Source organism: Narcine bancroftii, chromosome 9 (assembly GCF_036971445.1).
Source record: "Narcine bancroftii isolate sNarBan1 chromosome 9, sNarBan1.hap1, whole genome shotgun sequence".
NCBI classification, from domain to species: Eukaryota; Metazoa; Chordata; class Chondrichthyes; order Torpediniformes; family Narcinidae; genus Narcine; species Narcine bancroftii.
Genome location: NC_091477.1, coordinates 95901272 through 95916160, shown reverse-complemented (window position 1 = coordinate 95916160; position 14889 = coordinate 95901272). Strand labels below are relative to the sequence as shown.

Below are 14889 nucleotides of genomic sequence, written 5' to 3'. Positions count from 1 at the left end.
GAGGCTATACGGGAGGCCCGTTCATCAGGGGGACACAGAGCTTTCTTTAGCATCATACTGTTCTTCCCATCAAATGATGCATAGAAGATGTTCAGTTTGTCCAGAAGGGAGGTGTCATTGTCCTTAACTCGCAAGGTTGACTTGTGATCTGTTATAGTCTTGATCATTTGCCTTACTCAGGCAAGGGATCAAGACTATAAGACTATAAAGCATTACACATGGACATTGGTAAAGCCATCTCCTGGGCTACAGTGGAAATTCCAGACAAGAATGGATAGAACGAAGGACACCCGACAATTATGATAGGGTCTAAATGACAAAACCTGTTCCAAAATCGAATCTGGTGTAGTAGGACACAGATAAAATAAATGGCTTCTATGCCTGATTTGATCTCTAGAACAAGGAAGAACTACTGCACATCCCCATGTCCCCTCATGATCTCCTACTGAGAGTATCGCAGGATGTCGTATGGGGTCCCTTCAAGAGAGTGAATCTAAGAAAAACATAATCAGATGAAGTACTTGGCCGAATGGATGGAAACCTGTGCTGACCAACTTCATGTAGAAAGGAACCTCAGGGTAGTATGTAATGTCATGTATGTATTCTGACAATAAATCTGAACTTTGATTTCCATACCACTCACAAACAACAGTTCAGATTTCCATATATTTTCACTTACTGCCACATTGACCACCGCCAGTGGGCTGATATCGCCTCAAACTGTGCATCTTGGCGCCTCACAGTTCGGCGGGCAGCAATCTCCTTTGAAGACCGCAGAGCCCACCTCACTGACAAAAGACAAAGGAGGAAAAACCCAACACCCAACCCCAACCCACCAATTTTCCCCTGCAACCGGTGCAACCGTGTCTGCCTGTCCTGCATCGGACTTGTCAGCCACAAACGAGCCTGCAGCTGATGTGGACATTACCACTCCATAAATCTTCGTCCGCGAAGCCAAGCCAAAGAATCAAAGTTAAGCAGAACATCCAACAATATATTTGAGAAATTTTATCATCAAATAGCCTGATCTCGGTGTGATAGTACAGATTCTATCACCAATGTGTAAATGTACAGATGGTAGTGTAGGATGACAGAGAGAGTAGCCACACCTACTGGCAGGTCTTCAAGGGTTGCTCCTAGCCAGACCAGGTCATTCTGGACTGGTCGACTTACATGTGATACGCTCCAGTCTTCGAGTTAATAAAAGCCTTGGTTTGGATCAACCAGCCTTTGATTCTTTCGACGCTCTCTACACTAGGCCTCTCTATTTATACTTAGCATACACAAGAATTGTCCTTCTATTTGAAAAAAAAAGCTCTTCTCTTCTTCAGCATCAGTTTTAAGAGAAACCTAAGAATATGAATTTCACATTCAAGTTAGCAACAGAGGACAAGGACAAAAAGGGATTTGGAACCATCATGAAGCAAAATGGACGTCAATGTTCATCAACGGCCATATCAGTGATGGTCCACATCATTCCATACATAAGAAACATGCTGGAAATAGTAGAGTGAGTGAGGTACTGTTTGGAAAACTCAAAATGAGGGAAGAAGTGGAAGGCATTTTAGTGCCAGTAGAAATGGGAAGAGGACAATATTAATGGCATCAAAATAAACATAATAACTATGATTCCGATGTAGCGTTTGAAGCTCAACAATGAGATATAAAGACCAGTGATGGTTTACAGATAAATAAAGATGTGAAAATCAACATGGTTATAATTAGACATGAATGTATAAAAAGAATCAAAACATAATAATTCAGAGCAAGGTTGAAGTCTAATTTTCTATGTTAATAGCCCTTTCAAAGAAGTTGAGCTACAAAATATAATATAATAGCATTGCATGATAGCTTGCTGCTAAGCTGACAGCCACAGCTAAATTAACAATGCTCTGATCAAACTCTCACAGCCACTTCGATGATACCTTTTCCCACTCTAGCCTTTGGAAGAACACATTCCTTTCTCACATTTCTTCTGCCTCCACTAAATCTGTTCCCATGGTGAGGTAATCTAGTCCAGGGTATCTGAAATGTTCTCTTTCTGTGATAGACATGCATTCCTCTTTACTGTCTGAAGCTGAAAGAAAGGATATCAAGCATAGGTATGCTGCCTGTACATGCACCAGTGAGGGTAAAAATAGGATTATTTGGCAGATAAATGCGTGACCGTATAATTGATGCAGGGGGCATGGCTTAAGTTTTCTGGATAATTGGGAACTCTTCTGGCAAAGATATGATCTGTATAAAAGGATGGGTGGCACCTGCACTGGACAGAGATTACTATCCTGGTGGAGAGGTTAGCTAGAGTTGTTGGGGAGGGTTTTAACTAGTTTGGCAGGGGATGGGAACCCAAATGATAAGGCATTAATAGTGCAGATAATGAAAAGGTTGATGAACTGTGAGGAAAGACAAGCAATAGAGGGAACATAAATGTAGTCAGTTGGAAGGATTGAAATGTGTTTACTTCAAATGCAAGAAGTATTAGGAATCAGAGATGTGAACTAAGAGCATGGAATTACAATGTTGTGCCTGATGCAAGAACAGGATTGGCTGATGCAGGTATCAGGTTTAGATATTTCAAAAGGGATGGAAGGAAAGTAAAAGTTGGTGGGGAGGGGAGGTGAGGGAGAAACAGAATTATTAATCAGGGATAGCACCCCTGCCACAAAAGGGAGGACGTTGTGGAGTGATTATCTATTGTCAGTGAGTGAAAGTCAGAAACAGGAGGGGAGCAATCACTGTAATCTATAGACCCTCTCTGCACCCCACTCCCTCCAACAAATGACTCTCAGGGCACTGATGAACAGATGAGTAGACAAATTTTGGAATGCTGCAATTGGGGAAGGGGGAATTCAACTTAATATTGACGGCCACCTCCATACAGCAAGACATAGATGAGGCAGAATTTGTCAGGTGAGTCCAAGAAGATTCCTGACACAATTGTTTGGGCAAAAAGATTAGAAAATAGGCCATATTGGATTTAGTACTGGGGAAATAAGCCTGGTCAGGTGACAGACCTCTTGGTGGGGGACTATTTCTGTGACAGTGACCGCAACTCCAAAACCTTGGGTATAGTTAAGCGCAAGGATAGGAGTTGACAAAATGGTGAATTTTTCAATTTGAGAAGGGTTAATTATGATGGGATGAGGCAAAGATTGGGGAGAGTAAATTGGGAACAGATGTTCTCAGGAAAAAGCACAGAATGTGGAGGATGTTTTGGGACCATTTGTGCAAGGTTCTGGAAAGCTTTGTCCCACTGAAATAGGGAAAACATGGTAGGATAAGGGAATGGGTTGACAAAAAAGATGACATAGCTAGTTTAGAGAAAGAAGGAAATATACATTAGGTTTAGGAAAAATAAGTCAGGAAGGGCAGAAAGGACATAGGACAGCTTGAAGGCGGCACGAGAAAGCTTTGGCAAGTAGGATTAAGGAAAACCCTAAGGTATTCTATGCATGCATGAAGAACTGAAGGATGACTGGAGTGAAGCTGGAGCTGTTGAAGGATAAAGGGTGAAGTGTGTACCTGGAAGGCAGAGGAGGTAGGTGAGGTCATAAATGAACACTTTGCTTCAGTGTTTACCAGAGAGTGGGGCCTTGGTAAATGTGAAGTCAGAACAGGTTTATGTGCTGGATTATGTTGAGGTTATGAAAGAGGAAGTGCTAATTCAGCACCTTTTCCCCCAGCGTGACAGAAGCAAATACCAGAGGACATCTGTATAATGTGAGAGGAAGAAAGATTAGGGAGACATCAGGGGTACCTTTTTTAACACAGAAATGGATTGCCCAGGGTGGTGGTGAAGACTGGTACAATAGGGACATTTAAATGTCTCAGACAAGCACATGGATGCAAGAAAAATAGAGGGTTACGAATGATAGGTGGACAAGGTTTGGATTGTTGAGTAGGTTCATGTAAGGCAGCACAACATTGTGAACCAAAGGAGCTGTACTGTGCCATAATTCTCTATGTCATTTGTAAATCCCATAACTTTATCTCCTCTATTTCTCATACTTCTGCCCTCACCCCACCTCCCCTCCTCCTCCACCACAAGCAGAATGAAGACAGTCCCTCTATTCTTCACCTTCCACCCCATCAGCCTCCAGCACATTTGTGTGCTACACTAGACCCCAGGATATGCAGATTTTCTGGTTACTCTGTTCCCATCATTTTTTGAACCTACATCTGTAGTCATTTCTTCTCTAACTTTTCTTTCCACCCTCCCCCCAACACCTCTCCTTTCTTTAGACTTTTCACAACCCTTAATATACAGGATTTTACATTTTTATCTTCATCTTGATGGAGTTCTAATTTGAAATATTGGCCGACAATTTCTACCTCTGGATGCTGTCTGGCTGGCTGAGTTCCTCCAACAATTCTTTGTCAGACCAAATTTAAGACGAGTTCTAGAAAGTACTATATATTTCAGAAACAGAACATTAATCTGAATGTGCATTAACAGCTTAAATACTTTTCTCCCCATTATATGTTTAGAATCTTATACCATGTCTTCTATTCACTTGCATCAATTTGGAAGAATAGTATCTCCTCTTTTAAGTTGCGGCTCTATTCATACTTAAGTTTTCACTTTCGGCCAAATGTGATGAATTTATAATGATTTGGGCCCAGAAGCTACTTTGTATGCAGTGATTCAATAATGTTGTCAGACAGTTTGTTATCTATGTCATGGATCTTGCCCTTGCAATTTTAGAAAACAAATTAGACTTGCTTGAGCTTCAAATTGCTTTCCGCTTTTGGAAAAATTCGTCTTAGTTGTTATGGATTTCTCATGACACAGGATTTTGAGCACGATGCTATTATATCGCCTGTGGCCCATGTTGAATACAACATTCTGTGTAAAGAGTTTGGATGTTCTCCACTTGTCCACAGGGGCTTCTTCCAGGTGCATTTCCCCTGACGTTTCAAAGATGTATGGGGCTTGTAGGTTGATTGGTCACATAGGTGTATTTGTGAGGCACAGTCTCATGGACTGGAAGGGCCTGTTTCTGCGCTGCATCTCTAAATTAATAATCTGCTACTTGCTTACAGAAACTTGACTCCATGATCACACCACTGGCACTCCTCCAATAACCTGGGCTCAGAGCTATATCGCATCTGTAGCTTCCTCCACTGAAATCCAACAATTGTTGTAATGCAAGATGGGTACTGGGTTATGTCAACTATTAACTTACCACGTCTCTTGGCTTCATCTATCCCTCATGCAAGAGAAAGTGCAAAAATCACTTATCACCTTATGTCACAGAATTGACTTAAACTTCATGTAGAATTCACATGCTGCCTCATTCTCTGGATGAAGAAAATAATATGCATTTGTTTTTCACAGGACCTCTATAATGCAACATTATGCAAAATAAAATAATGATTTACTGTAAATATTACCACCTCCACCATGAAACCAGTTTCTGCAAAATATCTGATGTCCACCATGATCTTAAAAATAACTGCTTATCCTACTCTCCTCCCCTCCCTGCCTTCTACAGGGACCACTCCCTCCATGACTCCCTTGTCCACTCATCCCTTCCCACTAATCACCCCCTTGGCACCTACTCCTGTAACCATAAGAAATGCTGTGGCCTTCACCTCATCAGAGAGATAGTTCGGTTGAGCGCCTTGGCTCTGTCCACTGCAGTAGCGGGGACTTCCCATGCCAACCATTTCAATTCTGCACCCCATTCCCACACCAACATGCCTGTGCATGGTCTCATGCACCTCCAAACCAAGGCCACCCGGAAATTGGAGGAGCAACATCTAATATTCTATCTGGGCACTCTCTAACCAGATGACATTAACATGGACTTCTCTGGTTACAGTTCAGCTTCTCCCCTGTCTTCCTCTCTTTCCCCTTCCACTGCCACACCATTTTATTTCTGCACCTGCCTGCTCTCTGTTCATATCTTGAATGAAGGTCTCAGGTCCAAAATGTTGGTTACAGATCTTTTCTGTGTAAAGAAAGCTGTGTGACTTGCTGATATGATTTCTTCACAATGCCATTAGTGTATTGAGTCCAGAAAAAATCCTCTGAGATAATGACTCCCAAGAACTTAATTTGCACACCCTCCCCAACTCGGATCCTCAATTATCAATGATTATACAACTCTGGTTTTCAAGTTAACAATCAGCTCTTTGGTTTTGGTGACATTGAGTGCGAGGTTGTTGTTGGTGCACCATTCAGCCAAGTTTTCAATCTCCCCCGTTTGCTGACTCATCACCTCTTTTTTAGACAATCCACTACTGTGGTATTGTCAGTGAACTTGTACATGGTATTACTGTTGTACACACAGTTGTAGGTAATAAAGCGAGTAGCGCAGAAGGCTAAGAATACAGCCCTGTGGTGCTCCAGTACTGCTGGAGATTGTGTAGAAAATGTTCTTACCAATCCTCACTGATTTGGTTTCCTGCATAAGTGTTAAAACAACCAGGCAAGAGTTGACATCCAATAACACTCAGTTGAAATCAATACTAAGCTCCAATCCGCAAAGTAGCACAAGCTGGTGAGGAGAGAGTGGGTGGAGGGCCTCCTGCTCAATATTTTCTGTGCATTTTGTAAGATGCATGGTTAAGGTTTGTAGTAGCGCAACTGTTATTAAATCTGCCACGATCTGTGATATTTCTGGTGGGTGGTGGAATTGCAGACAAGTCCCTTTCCCAAAATGACAACTGGTGCAGTTCACGGTAGAAATATGAGAGTGTGGATCAGGTGCCAAAATAAAATCAAACCAACTGAAACATTCAGGGTATTAAATGTTGTGCTTAAAATGCTGAAATGAGAGTAGTACATTAGTTTACAAAGCTGAATGTTGCATTTATAATATGATTGCAAAGTGAAGCTAGCTAAAAGTAATCAATGAACTGTTATTGATTAATTAATTACTCTGAATGATTGTCTATTTGACTTGTTGCGAACCGCGAGTAACAGGCAGCAATAAACAATGAATCGGACAGTGTTTAATTTTAAATAACTAATTTTATTTCTTAGTCCTAAACTACAGTCCTAACTCTTACACTATCCTTAACACTAAATCTATCATCAGGGGTGGGTAGGTGGGTGCGTGCACGCATGCGTGCCTTACCCTAACCATTACAATCCAGGCCAAAATCTCAAAAGTCACTTCAAAGTTCAGTTTTTTAAATTCAGTGTTGAAGCGTAGGCCTTTAAAATTTGATGCCCAGAATTAATGATGAACTGATGGGGAGACTGGAGTTGTCGCTGCTACAGACTCATGAATTCTTCTTGCGTTGCCTTTGAAGAAATGTCCAACCACACAAGCTGTGGTCATAACACTCCTAGTCCTATTCTAGGCAAGAATCAAACTGTGCGGCCTCCACGAAGCTTCCAAGACCCTTGCATCGGTTTTTCCAAGTGATCTTCACTGTTAGTCACAATCAAAATGAAGCATTTTGCTTCCCAAAAGACCCTCTTGGTTCAGGCCAATCTACTGGAAAGCCCCAGCCATTCATAGAGCATGCTTTGCTCTGAATTCCACAAAAGGGCTGGCCATAGAGCTGCTTCAAAAAACTGTGATTTTCTTCAGCCGTCAGAATGGTTCTCCCTTGAAAAATCACAATGTCTTTACAAATGTATCGAATCTGGAATAGACTGTGACAAGTCTTCCCTTGGTTCTTCCAATGTATGGAAGTGTCATTGGGGTGTGACTTGTGATGGTGCTTGTGTGAAATGTTAAATGTTAACTGTGACCATTCAGTTCCTCCTGCCTATACTATCCCTTACAGTGATAATCCCATTTTACTTAAACAAGATCTTGTAATAGACTATAAAATGTTTCCAACAGTGTGCATTAATGTTATATCTTTCAGATATAAACACCAATATTTCTGGATTCCTCTTTCATTGCATCAGTAGATGAAAAGTGGATTACAATAATTGAACAATGATTGCACAAATGCTTCACAAACAAAATGTAGTTAAGGTTTAAGTTTAAAATTTGATGAAGATGGCACACTAACTCTTTACAATCCAACTGCCCAGCTTGCACCTCATAAAACATTATTGTGGATTTGATTCAAAAATAATATAAACATTGGCATTTGAAGTTCAGAATTTGCATACCTTGGCTGGTCCAGAGAAAGCATAAAGAAAATAGCTGATTGTACTGACGGCCAGAATTTCATGTATTGACGTACCAGCTAGTTCCATGCATGTTTCTTATTTCAAGATCCAAGATTCAATGTATTGTCAAAGAAATGAGATACTCTAAAATGTGTTTGTTTTTGCCTTGAAAGGCAAGCACAGAGATTCCAAGTAATCCAGTGCCATTATTCAAAGAAAGAGACGCAAAATCAAAGATTCCCTTCAGAGACAGGGTGGCCACGGATCTCACTGCCTACTCTGGCATAGCTGCCTCCAGTGCCCCTGTAATCACTGTGGCTGTGAGGCACATTGTTCAGCAGCAAACGTGAGCTTGAGACCTTGTATCCAGATTGCTTACCCTTGACCCCTGGTTCCAAATTCCCAAAGCATTAGGAAGCCATTGGTGCAGAGGCCTGCTCACCATGCATTTCCAGGAATCTTGACCTTTTGTTGAGGCCTGAGCTATTGCCTGCAATCCATACAGCGAGCTGGCAGGACTAACAGCAGCTTCCCCATCTGCTGCAATCCAATAGCTCAGTCCTGGCTACCTGGTTTGCTGTTGGTGTTTTCTTTCTCTCTAGGGTTCTCTGCAAATCTCCTCTGAGGTGAGAAGGTGGGTACTTCTGTCCTGGTGCCCTACATCAATCTGCTACTTCCTTGGCCCTCATAACCTTCAACTTCCTGCTGCCAGCCTCAGGCACCGACATCTTGGAATATGAACCTTCGTGAATCTTAATGAAAAATGGTGCTGGCCTCATTTGTTTCTACAGGCAATTGAACCTGTATGGCCTCAGTCCTCCTGGGTCTACAACAGTGGCAGCGCTGCCATCTTCACATTTCCAATGTGTGCATTGCAGCACAGAAGCCTGGAATATGTGGGAGATCAAATATGGGTGTAACTGAGCTCTTTTCTGTGCATCTCTGTACCTGAGACCTAATAATTGATTTCAGAATGCCAAGGCTTTCAGCCTCCGAGATGGTGTATTCTGCCAAAGATAATTTAGAGGTCAGGTGTGTCACATTTTAACCTTCAACACATATCCAATATAGTGAGTTGGCACTTTATTCTTCAACTATTTCAGGATACTGAGTTCCGAAATGGTACAAGTTCTCCAGTGCTTCAGTGAACCAGGAGTTACATATTGTTATTCACAATTTGTTTCAAACTCACATGTGTACTGTATAACTAAATTTAAAACTTAATTTAAAATCTACAAAGCAGACACCATGGTCACAATGAAGATTTAACATAAAAACACAATGAACATTTATTAAAATGCATTTGCAGTTGCACAGGATCATGATGTTTCTGCAAAACCTCCTACTGAACTGGACTGATGCTTTTTCTCAGACTATCTGATTAGTGCCCAAGACAACATAAAAATGCATTAGTAATGAATGCTCATCCAGAATATTCATCTTCATTGCAATATGGTTATTGCTATAAAATTATTTATCAATTATGCACTTTATAGAGAATCACCTCATCAGGTACAATTGACTGTCTATGTACATTTGAGGTGCTAGCCTTCCATTCTTATTTATCAATGACTTTCACAGTGGTACAAGCTTTCTTCAAACTACCAATGTAATTCTGATGCTGCACCTTCTAGAGAAAGGGGTATCAGCAATACTTTATGCTGACACAAACAAATATAGCTTCATTTAACAATTAACTCTAGTATACTCAACCTCAGGCCATTTTAATACATATCTGTCCATTTTATAGAAGCAAATGAGTATTCCTGGTGCAGATATCTCATTTTTTTCCTTCATATCGAACTCTCATGTGAATGTTTCCACATTACAATTAGTTGCAGTTCAGTCAGTTTTTCATTGAATCCATCATTTTTTTTCATTGAATATAATATTCATTCATATCCATTTTATTTTTGCTGCCATGGTAACTAGGATAAAATGTTCCTAAAGAAATCAATTACTATTATTGTGATGTGATGAATTGTGCTCATTAATAATACAACATGGGGACAAGGAATTTCCTACGAAATTCAAAGACCATTTCAATATGCAGTGAGGCTTGAAAATATAAAAATAAACTATTTACTGCAAAATCTTTCAACATTTTTTTTCAGAGCTTAAATTTAAAAGGAAAACATGAATGAAGAAACTAGGAACGATGTGAGAAATAAGAATGATGTAATGTTTGAAATAGTGAATGAGGGAAAGAGATGATCTTTTCCCTAATAATATATCAAATCCAGCAGAATCAACATTAAAGGTAGACTTCCAACGGCAAAGAAAACTGAATCTCAAACATTATTCAATAAAGCAACATGTGTATTGAGTCAAAGGTTTGGTACAATTCAAGCACAATTTAATATACATATGTTATTGATAAATAACATTACTTTTCTTCACGTAGACCTCTAAAAACATTTTTGGTAAAATCTTCAAGTTTATTATCTGCTATGTTACATTATGGGTTGAAAGTTTGATTTTTTTTTCCTAATTTTGAAATATAGTCTGGTTTATTATCCTGCAGCTGAAAAGATCAAATGGAATTGAAGTACACAATGGTCCGAAGGAAATATCTGATGTTAGTACTGAACTCTTGTTGCTATTGGTTGTATCCATATTTGTGCCTTCAAATATATATATATATATATATATATATATATATATATGTATGTATGCACATGCAAGTAAATGCATTTGGAGGTGAATACAACCAAAGGCTAAACTTGTGTATTTCATGATAATGGCCAAGGCAAATTTCTCCTGTTCATTTATATTCCAGTTCCACAACAACACAATACAAACAGATCTGGACACCTCCAATGCATGTGTAAAAGTCATGGATACTCTATACAAGAAGAGAGATCTTGAAATGGCTGAATAAGATTATCATCCCTGGTTTTCACTGAACTAATGTATTGTTTCATCATTCGAGGAACAATACTTGCAAGAGAGAAAATAAAATTAGAATGCAACAGAACATGAATGATGGTAACAATAATTAGAAGAGAAGAATGTTGTCTTCTTAACTGTGTAAACAAGCTCACGCAAATAATTTTTGACTTCCATCACACTGTATCTTGTAACATGTAATTCTAAATATTTAATCTCGCAATGCCACTTTTTTCTGCATCAATATCCTTGCTATTGGCACAAGGCATCATTCTCCTTTTGGAATTACATTTGCATTTGGCTCAGCATGAGTCAATTATTCATGTCACCATATGTTATGATCAACAAAATAATTTATACCTTTCTAAACAGATTTGTGGATAAGAAGAAAACTGGTGGACCTGAAGAGTAATGCAAAATTAGAGCAACCATCTACTTTTGAACAATAAACCTGAACAATGGAAATACCCAGACACACAATAACTGACAGTTTAACATCTTTGGTGATTGAGCTGCATAAAACTAAAATAAGGGAAGAAAGTAACAAACATATGCTTTGTCTAACTTGAGAATAAACATCAAAAGCATAATGATTTAGTAGGAACACTTCAATGATAATTATCATTCAAAAAGATATTCTGTATTCAACTGGCTTTTAACAAAGTCCATTATTAGAGCTTCTAGACTTCTACATGCAAGACATGGGCAGATCCAACATGGTTTGGATTCTGCAATATTCTTTACAAACTATAGCAGCTGAAAAAGCATATAGTAATTTGATATGACACTAATGAGAATGAGTTTATTGTGATATAAATATAAATGCTATGTTGTTATTATTTTTTACATTGAGGAATGTAGATATGCACCACAATTTACTCTACTCGTTATATACCCATGACTGTGTGGCCAGATCAATTCCAATGCCATCTACAAGTGTTCTGATGACACAAACGTTGTCAGCAGAATCATAAATGGCAATGAGGAAGCATACAGCAGGGAGATATATCAGCTCATTGAATGGTCTAATGTCAGAAACCTTGCGCTCAATGTCAGCAAAATCAAGGAGATGATCATGGACTTCAGGAGGGAATCGGGAACACGACCAGTCCTCATTGAGGGCACAGTAGTTGAGAGGAGCAGAACTTCAAATTTCTGGGTGTGAACATCTCCGAGGATCTGTCCTAGAGCCATCACATCGAGGCAATCACCAGCGGCTATACTTTGTAAGGTGTCTGAGGTGATTCTGTATGTCACCAAAGACTCTAATAAACTTCTGGCTGGCTTTATCACTGCCTAGTATGGAGGCACCAACTCTCAGGACAAGAAATTCCAGAGAATTGTTAATTCAGCTGACACCTTCATGAGGTGGTGTCTTAAAAAGCAGCCTCTATCCTCAAATATCCCCACCACCCAAGCCCTCTTCACTCTGCTACCATCAGGAAAAAGGTACAGGAGCCTAAAGACAAGAGCTAAACGGCACAAGGACAGCTTCTTCCCCGCTGCCATCAGATTCATGACTAATCAATGAACCATAGACCCTGCCTTACTTTTTGTGCACTGTTATTAATTTTTTTTTAATAGTATCATTATAAGATGCTTATAATATGAATATTTGCACTATAACGCTGCCGCAAAACACCAAATTTCATGATTTGTTCATGACAATAAATTCTGATTCTGAATTTTTCCTTGCTGCAGCTGAACAGGTACTTTGTAAAATAAAACAACAACTGCAAAACAACTGATGATGTTGGAAGTTGGAGCCTGCAATGGACCTTCTGGAGCCTTCTTTGTCTCTGGGCAGTTGAATTCCCAAACTAGGCTGTGATGCAACCATTCAGTGTAGTACAGTTCACCGAGTATTTGATGACAAGACAAATCTCTCAGACTCCTGAGAAAGTAGAGGGGTTGGTCTGCTTCTTATGGTTGCCTCAATGTGCTAAGTCCAGGAGAGGCCTTCTAAAATATGGACTCCCAGGAATTTGAAGATTCTAATCCTCCCCACCTCCAAACCAAACTGGAACTTTGTCCTTCAGTCTCTTCTTCCCAATATCAACAAAAGCTCTTTGGTCTTGCTGCTGCTGAGAGCAAGTTTGTTGTTCTTGTGCCACCCAACCAGATTTCTGATCTCCATTCTGTATTCTAACTCATCAGTTCCAGTAATTTGGTCAACAACGGCCTAGGATGTTATCATTAAAGAGGTGATAGCCTTAAAACAGCTCCCATCGCCAAGGCAAATAGCGCCTTTGGAAGACTACACAAAAGAGTCTGGAAAAACAACCCCAACTGTAAAACCTCACAAAGATTAGCATATACAGAGCCGTTGTCGTACCCACACTCCTGTTCGGCTCCGAATCTTGGGTCCTTTGCCGGCATCACCTACGGCTCCTAGAACGCTTCCACCAGCGTTGTCTCCGCTCCATCCTCAACATTCATTGGAGCAACTTCATCTCCAACATCGAAGTACTCGAGATGGCAGAGGCCGACAGCATCGAATCTACGCGACTGAAGATCAAACTGTGCTGGGTAGGTCACGTCTCCAGAATGGAGGACCATCGCCTTCCCAAGATCGTGTTCTATGGCGAGCTCTCCACTGGCCACTGAGACAGAGGTGCACCAAAGAAGAGGTACAAGGACTGCCTAAAGAAAGCTCTTGGTGCCTGCCACATTGACCACCGCCAGTGGGCTGATAACGCCTCAAACCGTGCATCTTGGCGCCTCACAGTTCGGCGGGCAGCAACCTCCTTTGAAGAAGACCGCAGAGCCCACCTCACTGTCAAAAGACAAAGGAGGAAAAACCCAACGCCCAACCCCAACCAACCAATTTTCCCCTGCAGCCGCTGCAACCGTGTCTGCCTGTCCCGCATCGGACTTGTCAGCCACAAACGAGCCTGCAGCTGATGTGGACATTTACCCCTCCATAAATCTTCGTCCGCGAAGCCAAGCCAAAGAAATTATATAATATATTGTATACTATTGTTTCATTGTTGTATAGTTTTATTCTTACAAAGTCTTCTTTTAGAGATGTATGCCTCTTGATATTGAAGTCATTGTTTCAATATGGTCTCCATATGTATTACATATTTAAACATTTCTCTCATGGTGGGAAGGGTGAAGTAGGTATAATATTATTTCTTCATTCTTTGGGACGTGTATTTCTTTCTTCAATTATGTTCATCTAATCAGAGAGGGGAATTGATAACATGTGATGCGTTTTTTTCCCCCAGATAGTTTAGTTCATGAGCTGTTTCTAAAAATGATAAAATTAACATAAGTATATGATTTTGCATTAATTTTATTTCTGTAGAAATAAATATTATGGTTACATTTTCAATTAATCATCCAGCACAGAAAAGGGTGCTTCCAGCCCACTTCATCCATGTCCACCATGCTGGCTATCAATGCTCATCACATTTGCCCATACTGGGCCTTATCCTGCCATGTCCTTCCTATCTAAGCAGCTCAAATTGAAAATATTTACCACCGATGTAAGGTTTTCATTTATTCCAGCTGCCCTTTTAAATAAGGGCAACATTCAATATCCTACAGTCATCTTGTACCACATTTATGTCTAACAAAGGTGCACAAAGCTCCACCAGAGAGCCCCATCAAGCTCATCTCTTGCTCCTCTTAGTATAATGGGCTAGATAGCTTCAGGCCTTCAGGATTAATCCACCCCAATCGTAGAACCATAGAACGCTACAGCATGCAATCGGCAATCCATCAACCTCCATCTGGACTAGAGCCCTCTCGTCCATGTACTTATCCAAATGTATCTTAAATATTGAAATCAAATCTCCTTCCTCCACTTCCACTGGCAGCTTGTAACTCTCACCACCATCTGAGTGAAGATGTTCCCCCCACATTCCCCTTAAATATTTCACCTTCCATCCTTCACCTATGTCCTCTCA

At 40.3% G+C, this 14889-nt stretch overlaps 1 protein-coding gene and 1 long non-coding RNA gene across 15 annotated transcripts in view; one reads left to right on the top strand and one right to left on the bottom strand.

Annotated features, from left to right (window-relative positions):
- LOC138742478 (uncharacterized) overlaps positions 1–10418 on the top strand; it is a 39325-nt gene extending 28907 nt beyond the window's left edge. For both annotated transcript variants that reach the window (XR_011344196.1, XR_011344195.1), the window contains one exon: positions 10201–10418. This is a non-coding gene — a long non-coding RNA (uncharacterized lncRNA). The remainder of the gene's footprint in view (positions 1–10200) is intronic.
- LOC138742470 (inactive N-acetylated-alpha-linked acidic dipeptidase-like protein 2) overlaps positions 1–14889 on the bottom strand; it is a 658708-nt gene that overhangs the window by 240463 nt on the left and 403356 nt on the right. The window lies entirely within an intron of this gene.